Here is an 18,345-nt window from a genome sequence, read left to right as displayed (position 1 = left end):
AATTTGAGAAAATAGAAATTCCAGTTTGATTTAATCATCTAACCATATATTGATTCAGCATTAACACTGGAACACTACTTGTAGTGACTGAGAGTGCATACAAAGTAGTTGAGCTAAGAAGTCTATGATTAAATTGAAATTAAATTAAACTTCAAGTGCTAGTGCAAACCAAAATACTGACAGTTCTGTTGTTAAAAAATATAGTTATGAAAATGTCAATTTTTTATAATTAATAGTGTTAGATAACATCCACTTCAATCATTCAAATGGACACATAGCACTGTTACTGCTGTAAGAGTTGTTTCAAATGACTAATAACTGCTCTTGATTTGCCTGATTGGCTCTTAAATCGTTGATTGATGCACCAATCAGGTCACCCTTGCCTCACACCCCTGAAGACTAAGGTAGTGGTACTCTAAATCTCTTCTGTCAGCGTAGACCACACTCAGCCTGTGAATATTCGTGACTATCTGAATTGGTTTTTAACCTCTGGTCTTGGAGAGGAGCATTTATTCCAAACAAGCCCTCCAAGCTGTCTTCACTGGCACTCGCAGAAAACTGCCACCACTAATCAGGACACAAGCACTTGGTGGATGGCTACACTTCCTGCTGTGTCTGTTGGTGCAGTGTGAGAATGTGATATAGAGACGCCGACACAGTTTCTATGTAAATGTGTCCTTGACTGTGCATGCTGTCCCTGTGAGCACATACAGCAAAGTGCTTCTTGTTTGTGGTCATATGAACAGAAAGTTTCTGTTCATCAGTAGTTTTAGGAAGTAAAACAGAGACAGAGGCAACGTTCCACAGACTCCCCATTTTTAAGACGTGTCTACTAATTATGCAGCTATCCCTCAGGCCATATTCCATCAAATTGGCTCATTGAACTGCAAGTGAAGTCAAGACTTATTTCTCATCTTTTGCAAGAATGCAATACTTATTGCATGTATTGAGTGGAAGTATCTTTGCCACATGAAGCAAACAAGGCATTTACCTGCATTCAAAGCTGGCCTAGAGTAGTGCTCAAACTTGCTTAGAGTGCTCGTCTCTTGTTGATGGCAATTTTTTGGGAGGCGATTAAAGCAAGGCCCGACACAAATTAAAGTTTAGAGTCTATTGTTGATTGTATTTTGACTCCTAACAAGGCACAGGCTTTCGAACGGCCGGGCATTTTCATTAAGTCTGTTTTTGAACAGAATGAAAATGGGGGAGTCTTTAACACTCGGCCCACATAATTGACTGGAAAGGAGTTGAACGTTTAAGAATTGTCCCTTTGCCCCCACAGACCGAATATCTTTCTGCAATGCCTAGTAATTAAGCAACACTGATTGCCATTTTAATGACTTCCTTCCAGTGCTCAATATATTGGCAGTAAGTGAGGGTAGTGTGTGTGTGTGTGTTTGGGGGGAGGTCTGACTATAAAACGGCCATTGTGACAGGCTCTCTAGGGAGTTGAGGTGTCATTCTCAACCCATTATCAGACCGGATCCTTTTCATTCTCCATCCACACACACATGCACCTACCCACACCCCTACACACTCATACAGATGCATGGTCCACATGCCACTCCTCCATTACCAAGACCAATGTATTCTGAAAAGTACAGCTCATTTTGAATACAAACAATATGAAAAAAACAGTATTTCTACAGGATTTTGTTATCTTTCCCAATGTTCCAAATTACTAAGTCTACTTTTATGTGACAGAACTTGTGTGAAACCTAAAAACTGGAAAACCTAACTCTCCAACTAGGACACCCCTGGGTGCTGAGCCAGTGCAACTTTCAGATGCAACACCACTGTGTCTGATAATTGCTGTCAGACTGGCAACATCGCTTTTGTAAGGTAGCAGGAAAGTAATAGTGTTAAGCTAGAGGTAACCCAAATCCAGTACTTTGCTGCATGCTGCACACAAGTCTGAACATTTGGAATTCAACTCACATTTGAATTCACAGCAATAATTCAGAATATTTTCATCAGAATAATATTACAGTTGCTATAACACAATACAGTTTAAAAAAATCTACATTACAATAGCCACTTCTAGGGAGATCTTTCCAGAATGAACCAGAAATTATGCATTTTGTGTTTCCTTTAGTAGAAACCAGAGTTTATTTGTAGCTCTGCGTGCTAGCAGAAGTAGTAATACCACGAAGGAACATAAAAAGTGTAAACAACATACAGAAAATCAAACTTTATGACCAAACATCCATGTATGAGACAGATTGTTTGACAAGTGAGAAGTGACATTTCAATGTCACAGATTTTCCTGTTTTCCACCACATTTGTCATCAAAATAATGTTTCAAATGTTACTTATTTGACATAAATTGTATAAAAATAGATAAAGAGACACTTGAATGGATGCTTAGTTGAAAGCAGCTGTTTAGCACAAAGCCATCGCATGCCACGATTGTAGGACAATAAAATGCAGTTTGCTGATGCAGACTGTGAGAGGCTAATTTCACTTTTTCACAATTTTCAAGAATCTATCTTTGTACATCTGTGCTCATTTATATTAGAAGAATCCCTTTATGAACCATCTGCAAAGTAGTTTACTCAAAATGAGTAAACAGCGTAATGCTTTGCTGATGTTGAACCGTAACTCCCAGCCAGATGTTTTGCCAGAAATAATCACGTTAGCTGGCTTTAAGCAATATCTTATACTGTTAAACACGCTCACATCTTTTACTTTAATTCACATTCACACACATCATGCATGAATTGAAACAAGGATGAATTTACAATGAAATCATTAGGTCCTCACGTTGAAATACAGAAAACTACTGATTTTCAACACTTTCATATAGTCAGAGAACAAATTTAATGGAGCTCTAAATAGCTACTTTGCTCTCAGACAGCTGGTGACACAGAGGTGGAACATTAATGTTCACGATTGTGCCTCTCTTTTTGCATCTATGCTGTTACCAGAGCAGTGCAGCTCAAATCTCTCTGGTTTTACTCTGCGAAGTAGCAGGAGCTATTTATCCATACTAGAGCAGTGCTAACAATCCGGAGACAGGTTGTTCTACTCCCCGCTCGGTACATTACATTAATCTTGATGAGGGAGCATTGGTAGATGAGGCACCAGTCGGATCAGGCACAATTTACAGGAATTAGTCGCCACTGTTTTACTTTCATTATCACACCTCTATCGTTGGTGTTTGCTAGTTAGCACTGTGTGCCGCTCAGTGGTGCTGGCTTATTCAAATAAATGTGAAGCTGAGGCAGATGATGCTGCAGCTCTTCTGAAAATTAACTACCGCCTGTAGTCTGCGGTCTAACCTAATCAGAGAATATAATGCACTGTGCCGTATCGTCTGTCATCTCTTGTGTGTGGATCCTTCTGTATATAGATCACACTTTTGCTGGTGACAGGTCTTAGGAGCTAGGATGTTTGAGATTTACTGGAATTTATCAGCCTTAAGGTACTCAAATAAAGGTAGTAATGACAGAATGTAAAGAGCACTAAAACTTCTGCAATCTGAAAGAAAGAAGAAGAAGAAAATATCCTTATAGCTGCACTGATGAATATTTTTATATCGACAATGCATCAAATGACTATGTCAGCATTTGTAAAGCTTTTCACTAATTAGTATAGTTTCACGGGCCACAACATTTCTACTGTATATTAATTCAGCCTTAGTTGAACATTGATTCCAAGAGAAATGTTCTTTTAAAAAGCGCTGATAAAACTTTATGGTTTGACCGAACACTAACTGGCAGATAGACATAGTTAGTGACTGGCTGGTGAACATAGCAAACATAGTAATTACTGGGAAAAGATCCCAAAGATGTTGTTGGAGACCAAAACTAAAAGGAAAGTGAATATTGGACTTACATCCATCAGGTTGCCAGAAACACGACTGAAAATGAATGTTGTAGCTGCCGGATGTGTGAATTGTTTGCCAACGTTCACAACTTTATAAGGTGATAATACATTGGTGTTGTGTTTACAGCTTGTTCTCATGTTCTGAAGACTGTTACCATAATTCTGAACAAAAATAATGTATGAATCACGTGGGATCATTTCTGTGTTATAATATTATATAAATAGGTCAGATTATTTATGCATGTGGAGGCACTTTAAAACTGTAGCTGGTCGATTTAAACTACTGTATGTCTACCTAAAGTAATAAAAAGTGCAGTCAAAGTTTAATTTTCGATAGTGGCCACAGCTGTCAAATAAATGTAGTGGAGTAAAAGTATAAAGCAGCAATAAATGGAAGTAATGGTGCCTCGAAAAGGTACAGAACTGAAGTCTACTTTTAAGTCTTGACTGCCTGAGATGGTGCGTCATAATCACCAATGTATGCAGGCTGTAAACACTTTGTTACTCTTCTACACTTTAAAATAATATACTAAATAAACAGAATGATCTGAAAAAGAGTTTGAGACAGACAGATATGCTAAATACTTTGTTTTATAGAGTCAGATATCCAGTTGCTGTAACATGAGTCAGGGTTATGATCAAACACGGATCAGGAGTCAGGGCTTTCACCATTTCTTGTGTAGTGTTTCAGTCATATCATTATTAGTGTCAGAGGTTATTTGCCCCTAAGTCATACACAATTACGCTCTTTCCCCAAAATAACACTATCTTCACTCCACGTAACAGCAAACTAAGAAGACAGCGCAACACACCCGACTGCTGGAGTGTTACTACCCTTAAGCAAAGTTTGCACTAAACTCCATTAGTCTCAGCTGCATGCTTGAAGAGGCGCTGTGCAATGAGATCTATTAGGACAGGTTAGCATCATAGTCATCGCATTTTTCAGTTGCCCGGAGTGATAGTCATTATGCTGTATTATCACTGAATCATGTATCCTCGACGAGTGCTAAAAGATGCGTTTCCTAGGTAGCAGCAGCGCGTTCCTGAAGGCTAGCTGAAGCTGTAATTTGCCAGTGTCTTAACAGGATTCTCCTCAGCTATCTGAATTCCCAGGGGAGTCAGAAGTCTTGTGAGTCTGATCTATCTCTTTATAACGCCTGTGTTTTTCCTTAGCAGCCATGAATCAGTGGAATTAACCAAGCCCCACCACTGTAACACTTGTCCTCCATTTATCTGGGTCAGGCTGATAAGCTCAATCTGCTCTTTGTCGATCTCAGGAAGGGAGAAGTGAAAATTTGTCATGTGTTGTGAACACAGCCAACAACAAGACACTATGAATCTCGCAGCCTATTTACACTGTTATTGAAATAAGCAAACAACCAAACAAAGAACTAAATAACCCACTGAACACCTCATTTGTCTTGGTCATTTTCAAAGCAGTAGATTCTCTCAAGTCTCCATTCACACCTGAAATGCACCATAAGAAGGCTTTGATGTAAACCCCCTTCTAAGGAAGACCTCTGGATGTATCCATTTTTCACACCAGAATTATGCTACTACCTAATCCAATATGAACAAATTAGAAGACTAATGATTCATATTGGAAGTAATTGAAAATCAGTACTTTCTCTTGCCTCTTTCTCAAAATCTAATTAGCAAAGCTTTCATTTCAGTGATTGAACAAGTATCTTTGCCTGAAACAACAGCCTTCACCCTCTTGGGCTAATTTTCACAACAGACTGTCTTCTCTGACCTGGGACACCAGCAGTGAGAATGATCAGAGAGAAGCAATACAGGCTACTGCAGATGATAGTATATGCATGATTAAGAAGAACACATGCCAAAAAACATTTTCAACACTGTATGGATCACACAGAGTACAAGATTAGGTGGTAATAAACCTCAAAAGTTAAAAGAAGACAGGCAGAGGGAAAAGTGTAAAAGAGCTAAGGAAGGAGAATAAAGGACCAGAGAAAAGGAGAAAGGGAACAAAGCAAGAGGGAACACCAGGATAGAGACTGCAGCACAAGCTTCTCCTGAGGGAGCCACAGAGATGGGTTGGAAGACAAATCAGGGCCACGGAGGTGATTTTGCAGCTGCACTCCTTCCCTTCTCCTCTAGCCACTGACACCTAACCCGCTATATTCCAGCTACACTATTTGTGTATGCAATTCATTAAAAAGTATCTTGTTTATTTACAGAATCACTATTCATGACACACCTAGAACCCCGGGTATGCTGCAACTTTCATATCTTGATGAAGGGCAGAATCAGTCAGCCATGGTGCATTCCTTATGGAGCTGATCGAACAATGACATCAAGCTGTGCTGGATAAATTGGAATCCTACTGGGTCTAAGCTGGAGACCAGCTCACACACTGTTCAGAAAAAAAATACACAACCTTACAACTAGGCCAATATCTCGTTAGGGTATGTCCATCACGAACCTATTCCGGGAACAACAGTTAGGCTTACTTGCTGCTAAAAATACACATTATCACCTCAGGGAATGGTGTATGCGGCGACGTTACTTCAGGATACATTTAAAAAACAGTACAAATGTGTCTGAGAATTGAAGCTGATGAAAGGTAAACTAATCTATCCTGATGTCACTGCAAGAGATATTGGATGGTTCACTCCAAGGCGTCCTCTCCCTCTGCAGAGGATGATATGCTGCAGTTGTCAGTAATCAGAACAGAAGCTGGTGGCGCAGGAACAGGGATGCTGCAAGCTAACAATAAGATGGAAGAGGCTGTTAGCAGACGGTTAGTAGTCTTGACTGATATGATCATGTGGGTTTAAAAGACACTGATGGTGCTGTGCGGACAGAACGCTGATGCTTCTCGGCGGCTATAATGTTTGTCTGAAAAATCTCCGATCGGATGTCATTGTGAATCTTTGTGGGCATGCCCCAACGTTGCTTCACTGCTGCTGTAATTCTGATTGCTACTTCTACCCTGTGTTTTCTCGGGGTGTGATACATCACTAACAAGAAACACAGAGCTGTGGCGTCCGCATCAACAACAAAGGCGACACTGAGTCAAAGAACTAAGTTACATCATTTTGAAGGCTTTGTTTAAAAACCGGTCTGATCATGTGTACTGTGCTTTTTTCTTTTTTTGCTTGGGAAAAAAAAAAGAAAGAAAGAAAAGTGTTAGAGGGCCTCGGCTCATAGCACAAGTTGAAAGGGTGGAGAAAAGGCATAGCGAAGACGAGGCTCTCACTGGAGCATCGTGGGGAAGGATACTGGCCCTCAGGGAGATATGGTGGTGCCGTGATGACATTTTTAGGGCAGCTGTGAGAGTTATAGATGAGTATCAGATGTTATTCATTACTCCATGGGAATAAATGATGATACGGAAAAAAGAAAAAAAAAACACAACAAAGGACAATGAAGAAATAAGAGGTGAAGAGACAAATTTAAGCCAGGATCATAGTACAAACAACAAGCTCTAAGGGTGCTGATTACTGTTTGTGAGGGTCTGCAGAGATGTGCGTGATTCTAATCAAAATATATTTGTTAATAAAATTGGAGATTAGAGGATTTTTAAATACAAATTCACCACTGAATGTTAAGGCACTGCAGGATTTTTTTTTTGTCTTGTTGTTTTTATGGCCCCTTGAATATTCGTGAGTGATGCTCACTTGCATGAATAAACAATAGAGGTGAACGAGCAAAACATTTTCACTGCACCCTGCCGTTAAAAGTTGAAATGAATGCGGAGCCAGGCAGGCTGTCTTGTTTATGTGCTGCATGCTCTTTCACCCTCGAAACTCTTCAGCGCATAACCTCCTTTGCAGTTTTCGCCTCTGTGTAACATGTAAACTGATATTGTGCTTTCACCCGTGTTATTATTTTATGACTCAGGGATATGAGACCTATTTTCACTTTTAATGTGTATTAGCGCTGAAGAGTGACCTCCTCATAGCTGTCACAATCGCTGGATATTTTTCAAACTGAACTTTTTTTTTTGCAGAACTGTTGTGCTATATGTGAGTTAGGCAGATTAATATGTTCTGTACCTCGTACTTTGGTTGCTCAAACCCTTTCATGTTCTCGGTTGTGTCAAACAAATCAACTGTCATCAAATACAGAAGTGCAGCACAGCAATATCAGTGTAATATTCATGCTCAAACATGAACTTCAATAAAGTCCAAAACCCAGTGGGAGATAAAGAAAGTGCCATTTCTCTTTAAAAAATGCAAGTAATTCTGGTTTCCTATTCTGACATATTTTGACTTCAATCCCTTGCTACATCATTGCCAGTTACCAAACAGCCACCGTTGCCATGCAGACGAGCAATATTCGAGCACAGAGACAGTTCTCCAGCATGAACCATTAACTCCCTTGGCTCTCAGGCCCCTGGTAGGGCGCCCAAAAAGGCAAGAGACATGACCGCCAAGACGATGGACAGTTTTAATACAGCAGCACAAGCCCTCTGGGGAGTCGAGCGGTTAGCCCTGCAGATATTATGGGCGGCGAAATGAAGCACATCCATTTCCTGCTGCCTCAACGATGACATGTGGCATCTGGGGCCTCTGATGGGGTTTGGTTGTTGCCTTGCCTGTCGCACAAAGTGTCACTGATTAACAGAGCAAAATGAATGCTTGAATCCACAACCCCTACATTCTAGCGAGTGTAGAGTATTGATTTCGATCCTTACAGTGGTCGCGACTTTGATTATTTTTCGCTTACAGCACAGCAGATAATGCCCTAGCTATCCAGGAAGAAAGCACTGCTGTTAAACTGAAATAACGTTCTATGGGAGAGATGTTGTGACTGTATGTCATTACAGGCTTCTGCTGTGTTTACACGCTGAACAGAGGGGATGGACATTTGGACAGGTAACTGATGAAAATAAGTTGCTGGAGGACTAGTAGCAGCTATCAGTGGAGACGCAAAGAAAGCACTTCACAGGGCACAGCCATAATGAGTCTTTCCCAAAACTGCCTTTCAGTCCTGAGGGCTGATCCCTCAGGGTTAGTGGGAAATTGTTAAGGCGCACGCACAACCGTACACACATATAACACAAACTCAGCGCACCACACCCACGTTAAACAAGTCAGGGCTGCTTTTAGAGCATTTCTTTAAACACAGCCTCTTCCTGCTGCAGCCGCTGTCTCCCGGAGGATCAGACGATGCATAATCAATGCCCCGCTGCGGTCCACAGCCATCACATAGCCACTGCTCCTCCTGCGGCAGTGGCTCCCTTGCTCTAACACTCAAGAGAGTGGTAAAGGAGTACACAGATGTATCCAATTAACACCTGCTCTGATGGTTCACCGCCTTTATCTCCGTGATGCTCTTATATTTCCCGTTTGAATATTCCATCTGCAACTTGCCAACACCTCTCCCATTTTTGCCGACCCTCAGCCGAACAGTTCTGGTACCTCAGTGGATTTGAGGTAAGCGTGGGAGGAAAGTGTGCTGCGGTGCATTGTCTGTTCACGTGGGCTTTGAAATAAATACAGAAAGGAAATAGAGACCTTTGCAGGGTAGGATCTCCTCTGTAGTAATCATCTTGATTAGCATCTTTCTTGGTTAATTATAATAGCCCACAATATGCCGTTCTTGAGTACTTAATGTATACAGAATATTCCATATGCTACTTCCCTGCCCTTTTTGAATCAATCTATATCTTCTTAAAGATTAAACATGCCTCTCAAAATTGTCTGCTTCCTTTGGCATTCAACCTGCTTCTTGAATAAGGGAGATCAATAACGGACAATGTTTTTTTGCTCATTAGTGCACTACATAAGAGTTTTACCTTCACTGTAGATCTTTTTTCCACCAATCTGACATCAAACAGAAACACAGCATTTTCTTCTATGAATGAGCCTGAGGCGAGCAGACAACTTTCGGCATGGTGTGCACCTACATCAGGCATTGTTTGCATCACGTTGCATCTCATGTGCTCTCCATCGCTGGTTGTGTTTTTTTTTTTTTTACAGTAGACCAGTCTTATGCAACTGCAAGACAAGGGCATTATGATCCTTTTGTTGTTATCTTAGACCACTGACATCTTAATCTTAATAAAACAGCAGAAAATGTGGTTTTATTGTTTAATCTACACACAGCTGACAACAGTATACAACAGTTGATGATAAGGACTACATTTTTTCAGTGAATATCACTTATAACTTTTAATATTTAACGTGAACCGTGTCAAGGTCATTTTGTGTATGAGTATGAGGCTTGGAACTAATGAATGTTTACATTAATCATTAATCTGTCCATTACTTTTTCAATTGCTAAATTAATCTTTTAGCTTGTCAAATGTCAGGAAATATTGAAAAATCCATCTAATTCCCAGAGCCCAAGGTGGCTGTGAAGCAAACAATGTAAAAGTAAAGCAATCCAAGTTACAAAAAAGAGAAAACACAGCATATCATCCTCACATTTGAGATGCTATTATTTTACTTGATAAATAACTTAACATGAGGCTGATTTACCAGCTTTCCTGAAGCTTTACACTTGTCATTTCAAGACATAGTTTTGTTTCAACATTGGGGATAAACATTAAGTGGGCTGGTGAATATTTCTGAAACAATTTGTGACTTTTCTGCATCATTTTAAATCTCTTTATTTATGTAAAGTAAACACTGACACAGGTGAATGAATTACTGTGAATGCAGTAAGACTCTAGACAAGCAGTTCGTCTTCATACTTTTCATATATTTTTATTGGGTGGATGCAAATAATCGAAATAACGAGCAGGACATGTCTATAAACATGTCAGTAGCAGAATCGCATCAGTGTATTGTATAATGACAATAAAGCTACTTTCCTTTCCTGTATTTCCTGAAGTTTTAAAAAAATACTTTTACTTAAGTATTTTTTTAAGCAAATACTGTAGTACTTAAGTAATATTTGACAAGGAGTATCTGTACTTTTACTCAAGTAGTGTGTACTCTGTCCACCTCTGATTGTAACTAGCTGACAACCATCCATCATCATGGAGATGTTTTTTTTTATGGTTGTATGTGCTGAATTTACTGAAGCTGTATTTTTCTTAATGCTGTAATGAAATAGGGAGAACACTTGAGCTGTTGTGATCACAAAGGCAAACTCTGTGCGTGTCTATTTACATTTTGAGGAGTAAAACGTGTCTCAGAAAGATGGGCACGTTTACACCTTTTCGATTCGATTTCAATAGGTCTCAGATACATTTACACTTAACACACCATTTATTTTTTTGATATCTGATAGCTATCTACTGAAGCAACGTCAAGTGAGTCAGCATAAATGTGAAAAGGGGTTCAGAACTCACTTAAGATACTGTTTCCAAGGTCAAGAATGAACCTTCACATTGAAGATTAATATATCAATTTTCTGTACGCTAAATAATCACTAATAGGTATTATGTTATAATGAAATATCCAAAAAGTCAATATGTGTCTATTGTACAATGGTGTGTAGTTTAATTCTTAAACCTTGACAGCCTTATGGTTTTATCCTTTTCTTTCACATATACTTCAATTACATTTTCTTGAGTTTCATGACTTGAATTAATAAAGTGAAAAACATTCAGTGAGAGCACAGAACTGTGAATTCGCATGCTGGCAGTGCCCTGTCATTTTCCCTCATGCTGGTTTTCAATTAAGAACTGTCAATGACTCATATCAGCGGTAATCCCTTTAACATGCAATTGACTGATTATACCCAGTCGATAGCTTCATTTCTAAGTCACTGCGTCTATTCGAAGGACAGCCGAAGTCTCCTGTGTTTACTTCTTAAAGCAGATTGGCCTCTGATCTTCAAATCCCTTGTTTAGCTAAAGTGGCCCTCTTGGGACTGCAGCAAGCAGGGCATGAGGAGACAGAGAGTGATGGAGCGACAGAGGGAAGCCAAGTGAAAAGAGTGTGAAGTTGTAAAGATGGAGAAAGATAGATAAATGAGAGAAAGAGAAAGGAGGATTGAGAAAAAAGAGATATTCAGAGAGAAAAACAGGAGCGGCAGAAGGGATAAAACATTTCAGGATGAGACGGCCTTGTCCCTCCCTCCACTGCCTTCTCTCCTTCTCGTCTCCCGGGCCTGATTGAACCTCCTTGGTTGAACTCATCAGGTATTCACAAAGCCCCCTCTCTGACGCCCACCTCTCCAGCGCTCTCTGTCATGGATGGAATGAGAGGCTTAGGTCCTTTGTGGATCACTATCCCTGTCATATTTTGTGACGACACCGCCTCCCACTTGAGCTAGGGGTGGTTAGAATAAACTAGGGGACGGGGCTTTGATCCTTGTTTCTTCCTTTATCCCACCCCTGTAATGTGTGCATTCTTGTGGCAGAGGTAAGTCAGCTGGATACACACCTGAGTTTTAGTGATGTGGGGAAACGGTGGTGGAGTGACAAGGATCTGAGGTTTGGTCGTGAACAAACACGCACAGAGCGAGGTGCAATGAGACTTGACAGCATCTCTTCTTTGTTTTTTTTGATGGATGAATATTGTTTTTGTTTGTATTTCTCTGCTATTATCTGCTCAACTGTTTCCTTGACGCATTCCCTCCACCAAGCACACACACACACTGCACCCTACCATCCTCTTCTGATTGGTAAGGAGATAGCAGCACCTGCACATCATTTCGGTTTCTAAATGAAAAGGCATGATATTGACAGGCGCTATCGTATACAGACACTGCTGCGACAGAGCAGGCAGGAGAGGACGAAGAAGAAAAGCACTGGGGGCGATCAATAAACTAGTAATGAGGGCTCAGAGAAGGATGGTCATGTGAGGGGAAATAATGTATTGTGCGAGGACCAGAGGGAAGACAGACAGGAGAATGGGAGCGAGAAACAGGAGGAGGAAGAAGATACCAGGCCATGTATGATATATGGTGGGAAAAAATTGTGCATTCATACGTGTGCATGCTTGCGTCCCACCAGTGACACATGATAGTTGGAGTATTGATTGTTGTTTACACTGTGACCCTGCACAGCCTGGCAGTCACCACAGATGTACTGTACTGCACAGTTGTCACAGCTCCTCAATGCCCCGAGGTACAGCAACACACAAGCACAATATCGACACAGTGAAACCCTCATGGGATTCGCGAGATAGTCTTACCTCAGTCAACAGCCAGCCATGTGAACTGAGTGCATCCATGTCACGAAAGCAAATCGGCCTGTACAACTGAGCAGATTCAAGAGTCAGTTGAAAAGAAGTTGAAGTTTTTTTATTCGTTATTTAGGAACAAATGTTATTACTTAACAAAAAATTGTTTAAATGATTAACAGTGTGTTTTGTAAAGTATCCAGAGGGACATTTTTCAAATTTAGGTTACCTGTATTGTATTTAGTCGGAGGCGGCCATTGAAAGCCGATTTGATTAAAACGGAGCCGTGTTTCATCATTTTCCCAAACTTACATTCATCACTCACAACACGAAATTGCCATTTATCATTTAAAGAAAGTGGCCTTAAGGGTGGGAGTGAAAATAACTGAATAAATTGATGTGGTGCTTACAAAATAAGTTAGTTCATGTGAAATGAAAAATAGCACGATAAATTGTCAGTTGATTTGATACATTTTATCTGGAACAGTGTTGCTCTGATAATCAACTGGGCTGTATTTGTATCTGCTGCCTACCAGTCATCATTCACAACACCCAACTGTTTATTGGCAAAGACAAAAACAAACTGCTAGACAAAAAAATGTTCTAGATGGAAGTGAGAAAATATGCTCCTGTGATTTAGGTTCAACAAATAAAAATCATTGTTGCCATTGGTTGGTCACTGTGATCCTCTGGGCATCTGAGGGAGAGTCCCCTGATTGACTCCTCCCACCACAACTGAAATTAACTGAGAAGAAATTATGTATGAACTAATTACAAAGGACAGAGATTAAGCAAATATTTCATTCAACACCAGAGTAATAATTGGTTATTCACTGTGTGTTTATGAAATTTCTGTGTGCACATATGTGTGCATAGCCACTACTGGAATAAAGGTGTTGTGAGATTTATTACAGTAACAAGCCATTAAAAGAATTTCTCCCATTCTGTTAAGCTTCTCAGGAGCACAATCAATCCATGTTCACGATAAAGGAACAAAAATCAACGTTAACTTTGGGTCGATATTGACCAGAACGACTGTTTAACGTGAGCAAGAGTATATAATTACATTCAATGTGCTGCTAAGTTAAACAAAAACAGTGTGTGTGTCTTATATCGGTCCTTAGTTCAGTAGGTCATGAATCAGTCTATGGTGAATTGGATTGCAAGCACTAATTAGGTTCCTGTTTCATTGAACATTGGGACAATGATGAGTCACAGTTCTAAAGCAATGCACTAATGATGTAACATAAACAACCTGAATCCCCAGAGTTAGGTAGACTATAGTGTAAATCACGTTAAAAATATAAATAAAACTGTATGTGGCTATAAAGCTTGATTCTCAAGAGAACCATGCAGCATGTCACAGAGGTGTCATGGCATGGAAAACACAGCTGCATCTGATAATATTAAGAAATATGATTGCTTTACATAAGCAAATTGGCACACTTTGGGAATAGTAACACTTAAGACAGATACTGACACTTTAGTCATACAGGACTTGCTTCATCAGGCTACTAAAGTGTGTTCAGTCCTTCGGAAACAAGAGACTGAATAGAAAGTAATACGGTTCAGAAAATTGCTGTAATTCCTTTAGGGGGATTTTGAACCTTTGTTGGTCAAAGAGTCAAATGTAATTCATTCACTGAGAGACTTTTTCTTTAGGCATTGCAAGTGTCAGTGGCAGTCTCCGGGAATATGCTAATGAGGGCAATAGTGACTCCTCTGCATACCTGTACAGGCCACCTGTACTTCTCTGGAGGGAAAGTTAAAAATACACTGCCCTTATCCTCTCTTAGAGTTTGATTTCTGGTTCACTAGACCTGCTTACATTACCTGACTCTTCCAAAGTCAGCTTTAGTGTGCAGCACAGTGACATTAATGTGAAATAAATTGTACAATTATGCTTTTATTCAAGTTATTTTTATAAATCCAGCATTTTATAATGTGAACCACTTTGCAGTCTTCCAGGTGTTATGGGGATTTACGTCAATTCTGTCTCCATGAGGAAACCAGTTTGGGTCGCGTTAGTTTGGTGTAGAGGTTGAATGAGGGAGGACGGTGGCTGGCCTCTGCCAAAAGAGGTGGCAGCTCTGTTTTGCCCTAACCCAACTACTTTGGTTCTGGCTGAAATATCTTTATTATATTATATCGGATAGATTATATTAGCATTGCCATTATGATCATGCTAGAGTACTGACAGGATTTAAAAGCTATGGATGGATGGTTTGGTACACACAACCATCTGGGAAGTTATTGTTGGAAACTGTGTGGAAAGGGGCACCTTACAGGTAACTGAATTAACTGTCAATAATAGGCGAAGTTCAACCAATCACATCACCAAATCACATCACCAAAAACAACATAGTCAAACTCTTACTCAAGCCAGTCAAGAGAAGAGCAAGCCATCGGAAAAACAGAACTCTCCAGTTCTGATATAACTGATGCTAGCAGCATCTACTCTAACTTTCTTTGCAGTCACCATTGTTGTTTTGGGCAAACATTTGCCTCTCTCACGTCATTACACATGTTGAACTACACCCATAGGTGATGATGTAGCACCCCTTACTTCCTCATATGATGCAGATTGGTCCAAATGTTAATGTTGAACGCAAGCGGACCCAAAGTGCAAACAACAGCCAAAGACCAAGAACAGTTTATTGGTAACAGAGGGGAATGTGCAGTGGCAGGTGAATCCAAGGGCGGGTGCTGAGCTGATGTTGGCAGAAATCCAAAAGCAGGAAAGGAGACGATTTAGGGCTGGACGTGGCTGGCGGATGGCAGGGAGATTTTCCTGAAGCACAGAGAGATCGAAGTTAAACCAAGCAAAAGAGCAAAAGATTCCAAAAACTAGTGAAAAGTTGGCCGTCTGCATCTGCTACCTCAATGTAGACTCAAGGAAAGGGAAAAACAAGGGGAAAAGACTGGGAACTATAACATCTAAATTACTGCAGTTCTGACACATGCTCGAAGCCTAGCAAGATGGTGACTGTATTTTTCAACCCAATGGGAATTTTAAGTTTGTGTGTTGATCCTTTGGGGTTTCTGTAGCTGCTCAGTGTTGAAGTGAAGTTGAAGTGTTGAAGTCAGAGTAGCAGATTTAACAGTAAAATTAGTAGACAGAGCTAGTGGCGTTACTGCATTGCCTATTTTTCAACTTAGATGTTTTCAGAAACATGTTATGTGCTGTAATATGAAAAGGCTGTGACCAGGCTAGCCATTTTTGCTACTTGGAAACAGACGCTCACGAAACTCAAATCAAACTGTAAAACTAGGCCATGCTGATAAAATATGCATCAAGATTTTGTAAATGCATTGCCTATTTCTCTTACACGTTTTCAGAAATATTTGCTATTTTAGTGTTCTGTTTAGCTGTAATATGAGTAGATTTATAATTAGACCGACTTTCTATTTCTTTGTCAAAACCAAACACAGTCGAACTAGTAGTATGTCAGCGACCAGCTCGTTAATACTCTCGTCCAAATATGATCATTCCTGACTCTGAAAAGCCAAGATTGCAAGGTCCATAATGCCAAACTTGAGGCTTCCAAGCTTCCATTTGAACCAGAATACATCAACAACACTACTAAACCCATATGCAATGATTTTTCAGCTAAAAATAAGTGGTTTGAGGGTTTAGTTAACACTTTAAGTAAATTGATTTTTTCCCCCACACCTAGTAATTACGATTAGAATGACAAGATGGGAATGCAGTACAGCCTCACACAGATGCGAGCGTGGCTGAAGACTCTCAGCTTTACTAATGAGTAATGAGTAATTGATTACAGGGAGACATATCAGCCTGTTTTCTTCCTTTTACAAGAGGCATAGCACATTTACAGAATACAGTCCAAACAGCAACAGCTTTAGAAATTCTGGCCTCAACCAACCCAGTCGAATCAGCATTCTCTCTACAAAAACTAAAGATACAATTTAGAAAAAAGGTGGCATCTCAGAGATGTTTTGTTAGATTGCATTACATTGGACAGGTGGTCATGTTGTGTCCACCCCCCACATCTTTGACATGATGTTTTGCAAATAACTGTTGTTTAGTTAAAAGTCTGTCTCTTGAAATAATTTGAAGTCTTCACAGGCAGCACTGTCACAATAATGGACCCTGACTGGCACAAAACGGCAGCTAGTCTTATTCAAATGAGGCAAACCTGCTGAGTGAAGGAGAGTAGGGTGTCAGTTCAAAAGCTGCAAGATCTGCTTTTGGATGCATTTTAGAAATTGTTTGTGTTTTTTTAACTGCTTGATGGGAGATTTTTCTAAAGAAAACAATCATTTTGCATGGAGTTATTTTAATTTGATTTATAATTCAGCATGGAAGTCCTTTAACAATATTGCATGGGGTATATTAGATCCTATATAATACAGCTTCTTGCCGTTAAGCAGTTATCTGTTGTCAGTGAAGTGGAAAAGATGAACATCTTTATAAAAAAAATATACATCTATACGTATACCTTAAAGAGCTATGTATTGAACCATCTATCATTGAAGTTCAAGTTCAGAGTGTACAAATGAAACCAGACTCACCAGCTTGAGCTCCTCGATGAGTCTTTGATTCTGAAGTTTCTTCTCCGTGGAGTCTTTCTCCAGGTCATGCAGTTCCTCCTGACGCCCGATCTCTAAAGCTGTATATTGGTTCTGGATGAGCAAGGCATCTATCTTCAGCCCAGATGTGCTGTTGTGCTGTGGTGTTCTGACACGATGTTGTTATGACCAGATATCAGGGTATGAAAGAAGTAACATAAAACCAGATTTTAAGGTTAATAAACAAAAGGTATTTTATTAAATGAAAGTTCAAATCGTTTTAACAAAAGGAGGTGAGGCAAAAGGGAACTAAGGGCGAGCGAGTGCTGCTTAAAAGAACAAACAAATATAACAAAAGGAGAACTCTAAACAGAGCCTATAATATCTAACTAGAAAACCAAAACGAGAAAGAAAACCCTCACTATCTAAATCTAACACTAAATAACAAAACACACATCAAAAACAGCACCCCTGAACTAATGGGTCTAACAGAAAAACACTCTTGTGTAATCAGTATAACTAAACTAAACCCTGCCCAGTCCCAGTAAATCAACACCAAACAAAACCTCCTCAAATAACACGAGTTAACGAGTTAAGTTCAGAGTGTACCAATTAAACCAGACTCACCAGCTTGAGCTGCTCGATGAGTTTTTGATTCTGGAGCTTCTTCTCCATGGAGTCTTTCTCCAGGTCATGCAGTTCCTCCTGAAGCCCAATCTCTGACTCTGTATCTTTCTTTCATAAACTAATATGTCCGCTCTGTCGCACTCCTTTGCTGCCTCCCTTGCCTTCTCTTTTCTCCTCAGCTGGGCATCCTCCTCCGCTAGCTTACTCTTGGAGATTCCCCAGGAAGCTACGGCCTTGTCAGGAGAAACATGGTGCATGGACAGTGCAATCATGCTTGGAAGGAAAAAGAGACTGGACGTGTGGTCAG

The 18,345-nt window shown here is 40.0% G+C and overlaps 1 long non-coding RNA gene across 1 annotated transcript; it reads right to left on the bottom strand.

Moving 5' to 3' along the window:
• Nucleotides 1-15,566: 15,566 nt before the first annotated feature.
• LOC113745232 (uncharacterized) lies at nucleotides 15,567-18,116 on the bottom strand. The gene is made up of 3 exons (XR_003462055.1): nucleotides 18,039-18,116; nucleotides 17,415-17,580; nucleotides 15,567-15,669 (listed from the first exon to the last, which is right to left on the bottom strand). It is a non-coding gene; the product is annotated as an uncharacterized LOC113745232 (long non-coding RNA).
• Between the last annotated feature and the right edge of the window lie 229 nt (nucleotides 18,117-18,345).

Source organism: Larimichthys crocea, chromosome III (genome assembly GCF_000972845.2).
Source record: "Larimichthys crocea isolate SSNF chromosome III, L_crocea_2.0, whole genome shotgun sequence".
NCBI lineage: Eukaryota > Metazoa > Chordata > Actinopteri > Sciaenidae > Larimichthys > Larimichthys crocea.
Note: the sequence above shows the minus strand (reverse complement) of the source record. Positions and strands in the feature narration are given on the sequence as shown.